Below are 14,073 nucleotides of genomic sequence, written 5' to 3'. Positions count from 1 at the left end.
TGTTGTAAAGATGGGAATGGTTCTTCAAAGATTTAAAAGTTCTTCCTTACACAGATTGATAATTGTTCTTCAAAGAACTATCTTTCGCTTAATGTACCATTCACAGTTATTTGTAGCACTTTAAACGATCACTTTTAAAAATAAAGAAAATTAGCATTTAGGTAATTCTAGCGTCTTACACGGTTTTAATGTTGTACCTTCTGAATGGTAGACCTCTATCTCTGGTGTATTAGGAAATGCCAGGTTGTTCAATTCACTGCACTTATCTGCTGCAGTCATTTTGTGGGTAGAGGAATTCGGAGGTTCTGGACAAACAACAGACTCTAATGCATCTAAAACATTCCTCATGCGACACACAAATTGATTCTGCTCAGTGAGATGAAGCAGTCACAGTGTTTTAAGAAGATAAATTGTTCTAATATCATTTAAAGCTCTGAAACTATTTAAAAGCTAAAAACAAAATTTCACCTGAAATATTACTTTACGAATACAAATTTTTTTGCGGAATTTTTGTTTTTGTATTCTGTACTTAATTGCATGCAGAAAACACCCATGTATATGTTACTGTAGCCAAATCAGTTTAGCCAATAATCGAACGGTTCGTCGCATAAGTCTGTTGTGAGATGACCCCACAAAGGGTTACTCATAAACGTTCTTCACAGACTTTACGTGACGATGAGGCTTGAGCAGACTAAAAGGAATGGCTCACTACACTTTAATCTTTAATATCTTATATATCACTGTAATTAGGCTGGACAAGGTCTTGTTTTTGGTATATCAAACTTGTCCAGAATGTCTTCATAGAAGTAAATTTCACTACTGTGCTCAAGGTTCGCTCTAATATGCAATAACAGCATTTTTGTCCTTTGGCACAGGCCAGAACAGATCAGGCTTAACAGATACTAAAATAAAAGATACAGGCAAAAATTAAATATCACAAAAGTACCAACTGTAAGAATACATCTACATGTATATATATAGCCCCAAAATACATATGTAAGTATACCAACAATACGTCTATGTATTTAACACAAAACACCGGGTTAGTAGTATTCAAAGGCCAATCTAGATTCGTACAACAAAATAAGACTGAGAGCAATACTGAATTAAAAACATGCCCAAGCTCGAATGACTGCACTAAATTTTTTTTCATACTATGTTTAGATCACTGTAACAATTTTCAATATTGAAAATTCCTTATTCTGATTTGTTGCCAAAACACTGATAGTAAATGGCTATGGTTGAACAATGCATGGTGAAATAAAGGATCTCGTTTAGACAATCACTAAGAATGCAACTGCCTTCATACAGGATTCAGTTTTGATTTAAGTAATGTACTTATTTTAAGAAGCAGCATTTGAATTGTGATCCGAAACCACAAATACAGCGAGACTTTGTGTGAACATACAAATGCTGCACATCAAGGCATACAGTTTTATATGTAACTTATGGAAGACAGAGGAAATTAGCTCTCAAATGTTTTACCTATTTCCATTTCAGGCTAGTAATTTTTGCAATAGTTACAAATTATACAAGACAGGTATGAAATATAGATTCAGGCATTAATATTGAAATACATTTATTTCACAAATTAAAAAAGAGAACAAACAAGAATAGAGAACTAAAGAAAAAATGCAAAAGCATAACCAGAAAAAATGTATTTCTTTCAAATGCAAATTTTAAAATTTGTGTGGCAGTTTTTAGTATTAAAAAAAGTAACCCAGAGGCATTTTTTGTCTTGGATCATGTGTTTATGGCAGATACAAGAAATTTTCCGAAATGTTCACCTAATTCCGATTTAGTTTATAATATGGAACTCCTGAAATTGGCATCAATCATATGAGTAAGGCCTCATCCTGCCTGTTCTGTCGGGTACCTGTAAAAATAGATTACAGAATTAGTGTTGAAATGCATATACTTAAATTACAGTTCTCTGCAAAAGGATATTTAATCCAATGTCAACGCAACTGCTCAAAAACCAAAACTGTTTACGTGTCCAAACAAAAAACTGAACATTCCTTCACAAATCAAACGGTATTTGTTATGTTACTGTTCATTTTGTACAATGGCTGGCACTACATTAACTATGTGAGCAACTTCCATAAAACGACGACTGTAAAGATAAAGATATCCTCCCTCCACTCGGGGCAATTAAAATCATTTTATGACCGCAAATCCTATTTCATTTTTGAAGTAAGATATTTGGGTCATCGACCCCGGATAAAAATTAGATTGTCATCACAATAGCAAATGTTGTGGAACTATCCACTTAGTGCAGAGTTACATGAAAACTTTTACCCGAGGAAACAGCCTAAAGAAATGGGTCTGCAAATGCCTGAAAAGTGTTTCATCCCAAAAGGCATAAAGGGAGATAATAGCTCAGGGGAAGTAACTAAAGTAAGGCACAAATTCACACAGATACGTCCACACTGTGAAATAATTTTCTTAGGATAGAATTATTTTTTCACCATCAGTACAAAATGCATTTCTATGTGGTCGCATCAAATTTAAGCTGAATCACATAGTATTTGATTCGCAGGTTATTGCAGTACACTACAGCCATCCGGAGATGAATATTTAGCACTAAGATGATCTTATCAACGTTATTGTAGCAGTTAAAACAAAGATCAACACGAAGTATGTGAAGATGTAGCACAATTATATCACACTTACCGACCAGAAAATAATCAGCTGCCACCAATGTCTTCTAATAAAGATGAGGCAGGCAAAAGCCGCGCGGAGTTTCAAATGTTTCGTTTGATAACGGCTGTCTTCAGCAGAAATGGTTCGCTACGTTGTAGACTATCATACACAGTCACATGACCAAATGAGACTGGTTTTCATTCATTGTGAAGAACCTTCAGCTATGACGAAGAACCTTTGTACTAGCCAAAACGTTATTTTCATAAAGAGGTTCTTTGAAGAACCATACCTACCACAGAGAACCTTTGAAACACCCTTTTTTTAAGCGTGTACTGGTCTACAGAATTACTCACAATGCTGTGTTGTCATCACATTACTAAACATTTTCATAAAACAATTCAGACAGACAAAGCCACACTGACTAAATCGTCCACCAACAAAACATCGTATAGTGAACACTTACATTTAATAACACAAACTCATAGATCATTTTCTAGACTGTAGTTATGTTTATTGAAAATACCCACCGCATTACTTATAGAAAATATCCACCGCATTACCATGTAAACACTTCATATCCTTTAATTGCCAAATACACTCTATGTTTACATATCTGGACACCTTTATCAAATGCAACAGAAATATGTTTATAAACGAACACATATATTTTCAGTGTGTACGTTTCATGGAGATTTTAAATACTTACCTATAACGAAGTCGTATTCATCCTTCACCTGTGATGACGTTTGAGTGTTTCTTTCTGCCATCTTGCGAATTTTGCCCCAGTGGTGTCTTGTCTATGAACGCTTTATGCTCGCTATTCATAAAACTCAAGTCCGTTCAAGGAAAGTACTCACGCAGACATCTTCAAGATAAAAACGTGACTGTTTCAATACTCAATTTTTCACGTGTACGATGGCGGTCAGTTTTATTGGAGGAAACCAAAGTGACCGTTTGCATGTTAGTGAATAGACTCTACCACTTGTTTCTGGGTAATATAGAAAAGAATGTTAGATTTTAGCAACATAGACAAGGGTACCAAATTATACGGGTGTATGGAGTAAACAGGAGTGCCCGTCGTAAACCACAAACATTTGGCATGTTATTGACGAGCAAGCCATCATTGACCCCTAAAAGCATAGAGAGCCGCGGAACAATAAAACTCCACTGACCAAGGTCGAGCTTGAATTCACTCGTGTCTACCAGCGAATGAAACACAAGCATCATTTGAAGAATAGTGTCTTAGTATGAAACCATTGAAACCAAGTGTGAACAAACTGTGCTTTGAGTGCTTGACTATAACACAAAGCGGAGACCTGTGTACTTGTGTGGAGTTATAATGATGACCACGTCGCTCCATGTGGTATATCACCTCGAGTGGCCATTAGGGTAACCTAACGTTACCCTAACACTAGCTGTCTTCCCCCAGTCTGTACTGGGCCCCCGTGGCCGAGTGGTTAGCGTGCTAGCACAGAAGCTTGACCTAGGAGCCTCTCACTTATGCGATCGCTGTGAGTACAAGTCCACGTCATGTAGGCTTCCTCTCCAGTCGTACGTGGGAAGGCCTGCCAGCAGGCTGCGGATTGTCGTTGGTCTCCCCCGGGCTCCTACCAAGTTCTTCCCACAGTAAATGCCAACCGCAATCGGACAAGTGAAATATTCTTTAGTACGGCGTAAGAAATCAGTCTAATAAAAAAAATTAATAAATAAACTGTATAAAACATGTAGGACGCGTTTCCGTGATGGCTGAACAAAATACGAACCTATCAGGTCGGCATCAGCTGAGAAAATGACTAAAACTATCATCGTGTATATACACACGCGCACGCGCACACACACAAACACGTTTAGCGAGTGAATCTACATATATATTACACTATCACCTGATACCGACAATACTCAGTGTAGATTTTAAAAGATGTCCCTACATATATTGTACCAGTGGTGGTCTGCACCATAGGCTAAAGAGCTACCACTGGGGACGTGACAACCCATAACACACGGTGTTTTTTGTTCACGCGGATAACAAAGATAAACAGTGGATGGCAGATTAGAACAAAGGTTGAAAGGCCTTTGGCATAAGGTGTAACGGTGTATTATATATGCATAAGAATGGGCTTATATACATACAGTAGATATATGTATGATCAAACCGCGCTCCGTCATACTTGGGAAGGACTGCCAGCCATTATGGCCGGTTTCCACTCACCATAATGCTGGCTGCCGTCGTATAAGTGAAATATTCTTGAGTACGCGTAAAACACCAATCAGAAAAAAAAAAAATTAAGCCGCGCTGATGCCAAATGTTACAGGACTTTCCATGCATGGGACTGTTCATGCAGTACATATGTACGTGACCACCAGAGACTTTGACCTGTTCACTTGAAACAAGGTACATGTGTATAGGTTCACTATTTCAGAGATGTGTACGCTTATTGCGCTGTATCGTGAATTAGTGGGGGTCTGTCAGCAACCCTGCAACCCTGGTCGTGTACGCATGGAATCCGCCGGCATCGCCCAATTTACTCACCCATAATGCTGGCCGCCTTCGTATAAGTGAAATATTCTTGAGCTTGGCGTATTCACCAATCAACTACAAGTAAAGACATGAATGAATTAGTGGGAGAGTGGTTCACTACGTGTCCTGGCATTTTTATCGTGCAAACATAATTTATTTATTTATTTGATTGTTGCTTAAGGCTATACTCAAGAATTGTTGACTTGTAGGATGTTGAACGGGCATCTACGGGCGCATGATTACTGTCATCATGGAGGTAGAATAGATTCTACCTCCATACTGTCATCGAGGTCCCAAAAGCGGCAGTGAGAGCGGGCAGATCGAGAAAGCACCATGCATGGGACGGCGTTGGCAGTATACATACTATATATTGCTGGGAACATAAATCTCCTAAACATAAAGTCACCAAAATTTACATTCAAATCATCTAAACATAGTATATCTATATCACCTAATATACCTACTGAACGTAATATCACGGGGCATGTGACAAATAAGGCATTCTTTGTACATTTACTGTTACGTTTCTGTGTTATGTTCACTTTGTCAAATTGTGACTGTTTTGTTCTGTGTTTTACATTTTTCCTGACTTTCTTTTTTTTTTAATTGATTCATCGCGTTGAATTGACACTTGGTTTATGTATACTTTATATAGCTCCTCCAAACAAGTTACAGATCAAGTTCGAGTTCGGTCTGTTTCGTCCATTTTCAACAAAATTATAACAGGTTTGTCCTCTGATGGACTTCAAGAATTAACAGTTTTCGGGACTTTTTTCAAAGCGGTGGGTTATTCTGAATTGAAACTTGGTGCTTGGTCTCTCGGAGACAAATTAAAAGCCAAGTTAGAGTTTCCTTAATTTCCATGGCCGTTTCCTCATGTCCATGACACTTTTCTTCATTCTATGACCTTTTCCTGCATTTCTTTGATGGTCCTTTCCTCCATTCCCATGACCGTTTCCTCTATTTCTTTGCATGGTCATTTCCTCCATGTCCATGACACTTTTCTTCATTCTATGACCTTTTCCTCCATTTCTTTGGATGGTCCTTTCCTCCATTCCCATGACCGTTTCCTCCATTTATTTGCATGGTCGTTTCCTCCATTTCCATGGCCGTTTCCCCCAGTTTCAACAAAGTCATAACGGATAGGCCTCTTACATGCTGAGATATGGAATATGTATGCCCTCGATCTATATCATTCTAGACTACTCGAAATCAAGAACAAACAGAACAGAAACATTGAGATTGTCTGTTGTCATATCGCCCTCTACTAGGAGCCGACATAAAACCAAACAAGGCTTTTTTGACGTTCGCAGTTTAAAAGATACAGCTAATTTTAACCTTTTTTAAAGTTTTCATTTTTGTATCACATTTTATATCTGTTAATTGTCCCTCTATTTTATTCATATTTTCAGTCACGATCGGAAAGGAAATCCCGCAGAGGATATTCACAACGTATCTGCCTCGTAGGGCCAGTTTGGAGCTCCTTATTCGCCATCTACATACCACTGTTAGGCCTACTGATTTTCCCGTCAGACCGATGATCGAGACCTTACAAAAACTGTGCTTTAACATAAAATAATAATAATAATAATAATAAAACAACACCAGATTAAATGCATATAATCATCGATCGACCTCATGAAGGTTAAAAAGCATAACTTTTTATATTTGTGATGTTGCCCAACCGTGATTTAGCAATTAAAAGTGATCAAAATCGCCCACTTTGAGAACATGTAATCTATTTTGATCAGTCAGGCGCGAGTTATCTGTGTAGCCATAGAACTCGGCTGTTTCCGCGTAAGGCACCGAACTCTGGTTTGCCTTTCAACCACCTGTGCGAAGGGTACGAGTGACGCAACGTAGGCATATTTCCCGTTCGTTCAATATGGCACATTCCATAGCCTTGCAAGAAACAAGGATAAAAAACTGATTTACTGAATTACAAAGCCCATCAGAAGAAAATGACTGTGGCCAGTTAGGTTTGTTTCCACCCCGCTTCCTGAATAATTCACGTGGCATTATTTGTTGCCTAAAGTGCACGGGTGACGAGACACGTATTTCCGGTTGGTTAAATATGGTGCACCCTTTTTATTGAAAAAAAAAAATTGGAAAAGAAATGGCTGTGGTCATTTAAAGGAGAAGGAAATTTAAATATCAATCAAATACCATTGAAAAGAGTATGCTTTTCCTCGAAGGTGCATGCCATAAAAATTCTAATATGTACCTCAAGGTGATAAATTATAAATAAAGTTAGCCTCAAAATCCGCTGTGGGCAACTCCATTTTGCCTAAGACTAGTCATAAAGTCTTCTGTTTTAGGAGGAGAATGGCCGTTGGAAACCGCTGAAGTGCAGTTCGTACATGTCGGGTAGAACTCTTCTTCCCAGAAGGTAGCGAACGGTACAGTCCGTTTTCCGCTTGACAATCGGGAAACCAGAATGTTGGACGTAGGTTCCGAGTCTACACGAACAAGCCGGCAATTTTAACGAATCTCAATGGCTGAAAGGCAACACACCCCCAGCATAAATTACGGGGTGTTAAAGGTGGAGGACGCGATGGAATCAGCGATTTATGCCAGCTTTGCCGTTTTCAGGCTTTACGTGTATGGCGAGGAAAACTCGCAAAATTATGCAGCAGGCACCACCAGATAGAAAAACTTTGCTCTTTTTCGCCTATAGTGTCATGTTGTTAAGTTTTCTTCTCCTTTAAGTCTTGTCCCGCCCCTCTTCCTCAGCTCGGGCTATATTATTTGTTGTCTTTTCTTTTCATAGTCATAGTTATCCTGACTGCACATTTAGAAATAAAACAGAACAAAAGAACACGCACACGCGCAAACGAGTACAAAATGTTCAAGAAGACAAGCCTTGATAACTGTCAACAACTTTACAAAATCGCTTTACAAAAATGTGTCTATGCGTGCATGCACGCAAGCATACACCGAGATATACACATATATACAAATAAATTGGTCAGAATGAGACAAAAAAATATATAACAACTGGCTAAACAGCCAGTCCAAACTGCAGGTCTCACCCTGCTGGGTGCAACTAAGTAAATAGCCAGTCTTAACCACAGGCCTACGCCTGGCTGGGGATGAGCCAGGAAGGGGCGAAACGCGAAATGAATCAGGAAGTACGAGACCCACAAAGAGCCCAAAATGTACAAGATGTATGTATAACAAACCATTTGTGTTTAAGTGATCATGTAACACCTGTAACAACCTAAGGACATTACGTGCTTAGTTACTCAGTCAGTCTCCAGTACAGGCTTCCGCCAGTCAATATAATTTTGTACGCAAGTGTTATGAGCTAATCACAAAAAGTCGTTAAATATGAAGTATCAACCACTGACAAACGTGTCAACCAGAAAGATATATTCCTTTTCAAACTTTTTTGATATCTAAGTTTACTTTTAGACTAAGATTAACTTGCTTTTGTTCACCCATTTAATTGACTTTTTTATTTTCTGTCATAAAAGCACCCTTCAAATGATGATAAAATATTACGGTGATTACACCGATTACATCCCTTTCTTCAACAAACAGCTGGTTCAGGTATTAATATTAAATGAATCATATTCAGTTACTTTATAACATTTTCCAACTTACGTATCTTCCGCAAACGACAAGCTTCATTCCGTCTGACACAAGAGATTTCGCCTTTCTGCGTCATCTCCATCATAATGGCCATGTCAATATGGAGTCATTTCTCGTGAATGCTGTGCACAGTTTTAATCATTGTCCTACTAATGATAATTTAGAACAGGTCCCTCTTATTAGAGCTAAAAGCTTGCCGATTATTTAAGACCAAGAGAGGCTCTTACTGACGGAACGTTGTTTCAGACATGACGTTAAAAGGTCTTACTAACATTATATCGATCTTTTCTGAGGTTTAAACTGGGCGCCACCGTCTATTTCTTGATATGTTCTTTGTCGTGAACATTATCACTACAGGAAATTGGCGGCGGATGCGCTCTTCCGTGGGAGATGGTGGCTGGTTGGTCTTACCAGACCCTAACGCTCAACACAGTGCTTTGGAACTGACATCTTTACAGATGAGGTTCTTTACAGTCTGTCGAGTAGGTTCATTCTTATTGTTTAGATTTGGCCTTCCCGAGTATGAGCGATAAAACCATCTTCACGAGGATGGCGTGGAATTCTTGTTACTCTTTCTGTTGGTTACACGCAGAAGGGGTTCACCGTAGTTGGCCCTCGGTGGCGGGTGAGTAACACGACGCTATGAATTCTTGTATTTGTTTGTGATGTTGTCTTCCAATTTTCATTCTTCTACCTTTTCTGATGTACCTACAACTAATGGTGCCTCACTCTCAGCCTACATCTTCACTTGGTGCTAAAAGAAAGATAAATGAAGTTTTGTTGGAGTTTTGGCCTGCTTTCTTGATTCTCACGAGAAACAAATAGAGAAAACCCGGCGTCTAAAACAGCCTTTGCTTCAGACAAAAGTACTGAAAATTGCGCTGAAGGAAAAAGGCAGGTTACAAATCTCAGATCTGGAGATGTTTTGACTGTTCTTCGTAAACATTGAATGTAATTATTCCAACAGCAGCGGAAACAACTACTCATAGAATGTTGACAAATCTGAAAATCCAAATGGATATCCTAACACAACGACTGCCGTGAAGACATAAAGGATGGTAATTGCTGTACACAGATTTAATCATTGTCCTACTAATGATAATTTAAAACATGTTCGTCTCATTAGAGCTAAAAGCTTGCAAATTACTCGTCCAAGAGACGCTCTTGCTGACAGAACGGTGTTTCAGACGTTAAAAGGTCCGGAACATGGTCATCACATTGAACACACAACGACAATATTAAAGGCTTTCGATATTAAGGGATATGATTTGTTTTACTAACGTTATATCCATCTTTCGTTAGGTCCAAACTGGACGCCACCGTCCATTCCTTGATATGTTCTTGTCAATCAACTGGCAGCAAAATCTGACATTTAGCCTTGAAGACGGAAAGCATAGCCTTCGTGCCACAGACTCGAATCTCATCAGATTCCCCCTCCAGGGCGAGCTGACTTTAAACATCTATGAAACTTCTGTTGTGTTCATATCACAAAAGTATGTAAAATTTGTATAAGATACATTTATTGATGAGTGCCGTTCATGTTCTTGTTGAAATCGAAAGTGACTGTGTTCTCGTCAAATTTGTGATTTGGTTTTCTCCGCATTATGCACCAGTCTATTTAAATAACGTTTTAAGGTGTGTGCAATTGTAGTCTATAAACATCTGATCATGGTACATCATGGTATTTTGGTAAGTTAGGTAAAAATGACATGAGTTCTATAAACACGTGTTTCGTCTTCCACCTTCCTTAATTAGTACCTCTGCCGGCACTCGGTAATACACTACTGTCCAGCTATTGTTGGCAGGCGGCTACATGTATGTTTTAAGACTGGAGAACATAAAGCTGTCCTTCATTTCATGCCAATGACAATTTGTTAATTCTTAATGCTGTGTGAGTTGATTAAACTTCTAATGTCATGATTTTTACAAGCTATTTTGATGTGTTTTTATATACATACATCTACCGCCAGGCGCGATATATTTATTTGATTTTTCATGCTTTAACTCTTAATACCTTGATGCCTGGCTGTGCAACATTAATACGTATCGAGCTTTCTTTTTGCTAATTTTGTAGCGTCAACACCTCGCGCTCATCATGTTACTTCACAGCTTCCTTTCAGCAATAAATCATATCATCATCCACAGGTCAAAGACGCGGCTAAACCAAACTCATCACTTTCCCGCACTTAGGAAGCGAGGCAGTACATGCACTGTGGATCTCTTAGTTACGACTCCACAAGAAAAAAATGAGTTAAAATGTTGGATCCCGCCGATCACAAGAGTTTGACGCTCAGTCCTGGCGCTTTTTAAGCCTCACCGGTGGGGAGTTAATAAGAAGCCTTCCTTAAATATATATATTTGGTTGGTGTTATACGCCGCACTCAAGAATGTTTCACGGCGGCCAGCATTATGATGGAAGGAAACAGGGCAGGGCCCGAAAGAAACCCACGACAATCTGCATCCCTTATCTACGACCATCTTCTGGAAGCCAACAAGCTATATGAGATAGTTTACATCTTTTTGCCAGAGTCTCCTCTCTAGCTTCTTTCACAACCTATATTAAAATTTGAACCACGTACACACAAGAAAGTAGATAGGACGACCAGGAATTAGACGGAGAAGAAACAAGTACACCCGAGAAGATACAAGTCATTTAACATGTGGGCCAAAGTCAGAAAGAAACGAAACTGTCCACACTTGAGAAAATATAAATGAGGTAGCCTAATACATGGAACAGGTGTCGGAGAGAGAGGAAAGATACACATGTGGGAGACCCCGTATTATGTCTAGAAAGAGAGGAAAACCAGCTCGACTAAGAAGTTAGACATCAGGTAAAGTGTGGTCCCGGTATTAGAGAGAGAGGGAAACCAGCCCTCCTGAGAAGTTATACATCAGGTGATGTGTGAACCCGGCATTAGAGAGAGGAAAACCATCTCTCCTGAGAAATTATACATCAGGTAATGTGTGGACCCGGTATTAGAGAGAGAGGGGAACCAGCCCTCCTGAGAAGTTATACATCAGGTAAAGTGTGGACCCGGTATTACAGAGACAGGGAAACCAGCCCTCCTGAGAAGTTATACATCAGCTAATGTGTGGACCCGGTACTACAGAGACAGGAAAACCAGCTCTCCTGAGAAGTTATACATCAGCTAATGTGTGGACCCGGTACTACAGAGAGAGGAAAACCATCTCTCCTGAGAAATTATACATCAGCTAATGTGTGGACCCGGCATTACAGAGACAGGAAAACCAGCCCTCCTGAGAAGTTATACATCAGCTAATGTGTGGACCCGGTACTACAGAGACAGGAAAACCAGCTCTCCTGAGAAGTTATACATCAGCTAATGTGTGGACCCGGTACTACAGAGAGAGGAAAACCATCTCTCCTGAGAAATTATACATCAGCTAATGTGTGGACCCGGTATTACAGAGACAGGAAAACCATCTCTCCTGAGAAGTTATACATCAGCTAATGTGTGGACCCGGTACTACAGAGAGAGGAAAACCATCTCTCCTGAGAAATTATACATCAGCTAATGTGTGGACCCGGTACTACAGAGACAGGAAAACCAGCTCTCCTGAGAAATTATACATCAGCTAATGTGTGGACCCGGTACTACAGAGACAGGAAAACCAGCTCTCCTGAGAAGTTATACATCAGCTAATGTGTGGACCCGGTACTACAGAGACAGGAAAACCAGCTCTCCTGAGAAATTATACATCAGCTAATGTGTGGACCCGGTATTAGAGACAGGAAAACCAGCTCTCCTGAGAAGATACTCATCGGATAATGTGACGACTCCACCGGTATTTGAAAAGAAACCCAGCACTGCTGATAGGATACCCGTCAGGTAAAATGAATGTGTTGAATATGAAGTTCGTATACATTAAAAAATCGTGTAACAATACTACATACGGTTCATGATTTTACGTGTGTATTACTACATTTCAATGACACTAACTCACAATCATTCCTTTTTATTTAGCATATTTCTCAGAAGTTGGAACACAAAGGACAGAAAATGGCAAAATATCACTGAATCATACATGTAGAAGAATACAAATACAACTGACATCAAAATAACAGCAAGCAGATGCCATGGCGCAATGCTCTAATAGATGACCTCATAATCATGACCACAGGTTATCATAGCTACAGCACTAGTGATGACGTAAATCAGGTACAATATATTTAAAGACGGTAAGCATAGAGAGCAAAACCATCGCAGCGACAACATTATGATAGCTGGCAAATGGTCACACGTAACCGGCGAAATATGGCCTCTTGTCAATTTACCTCAGTCAGGGTTTTATTCCAACTCTTCATGTAAATGCATAAACAGTAGCAAGTTACACGCCCTCTCAACATCATGGCTTAAGCAGAACTGGGTAAAAAAATGCGGTGATGTTAATTGCAATGTAATAGACGTCACTGGTCTAGAATTACTTAAAGCCAGTTTTTCACATTTGCGAAGTTCAGAAATCAAAGATGATTTTCCAACTGATTTTAGACGGACACGTTGTTGTGTGTTTTGAAGCAAAGGACCCTGTCAAAGTCACACGTGGCAACATATTAAACGGTTGGATTCATGAGCTGCATATCAACTGCATTAGTGAGAGGCTCCGGGAACATTGCGCCGAACTGGCACACCCCATCTATATTGTCTGAGGTGTACTGTACCTCAAGTTCACACCAGTCATATGTCTATACCTCAGATATAACTAAAGAACATAGAACAGTATATTACGAGAAAATATATCTCAAATACACCTTAGCAACTTTGAAAAATATCAACGCTTAGACATGTTAGACGATGTACATAAAGTTCACCTCAGAAACTTTGAAAGTTTTTGAAAAATAATTAAGTGATCATGTACCTAGGGTACACCTTAGCCACTTTTTTAAAGCTATAAAATAAGAGATCAGATTCAGGCATTGGACTTCAAACAAAATGATGACTACAAAATTACAAATGTTTTTTTTTTCTTTGTCAAAAAATTTTTTTATAAAATAAATATAAGCCTTTGTCTCACCCAATAAACACTTGCCATTTAGTGTGCAAATCCATTTTCACAAAACACAGAGCGAGGCCACATGTATATTTGTTCCTGATTATTCAAAGATGCCTGCTGTTAACAATGTACATATTCCAGGTTGTGGGAAAAGAACCCAATTATTCACTGATTGATACTTTCTGGGGCTGAATTTATAAAGTGTGAGGGCATACAAACATCTAAAAAAAGAGCAGCACTAAATTTTGTTCAAGCACCTGATGTAAATGTAAATCACTGTTGTTGATGTAAATTAGCTGCAAATT

The sequence above is a fragment of the Liolophura sinensis genome, chromosome 11 (assembly GCF_032854445.1).
Source record: "Liolophura sinensis isolate JHLJ2023 chromosome 11, CUHK_Ljap_v2, whole genome shotgun sequence".
Classification (NCBI taxonomy): domain Eukaryota; kingdom Metazoa; phylum Mollusca; class Polyplacophora; order Chitonida; family Chitonidae; genus Liolophura; species Liolophura sinensis.
Note: the sequence above shows the minus strand (reverse complement) of the source record.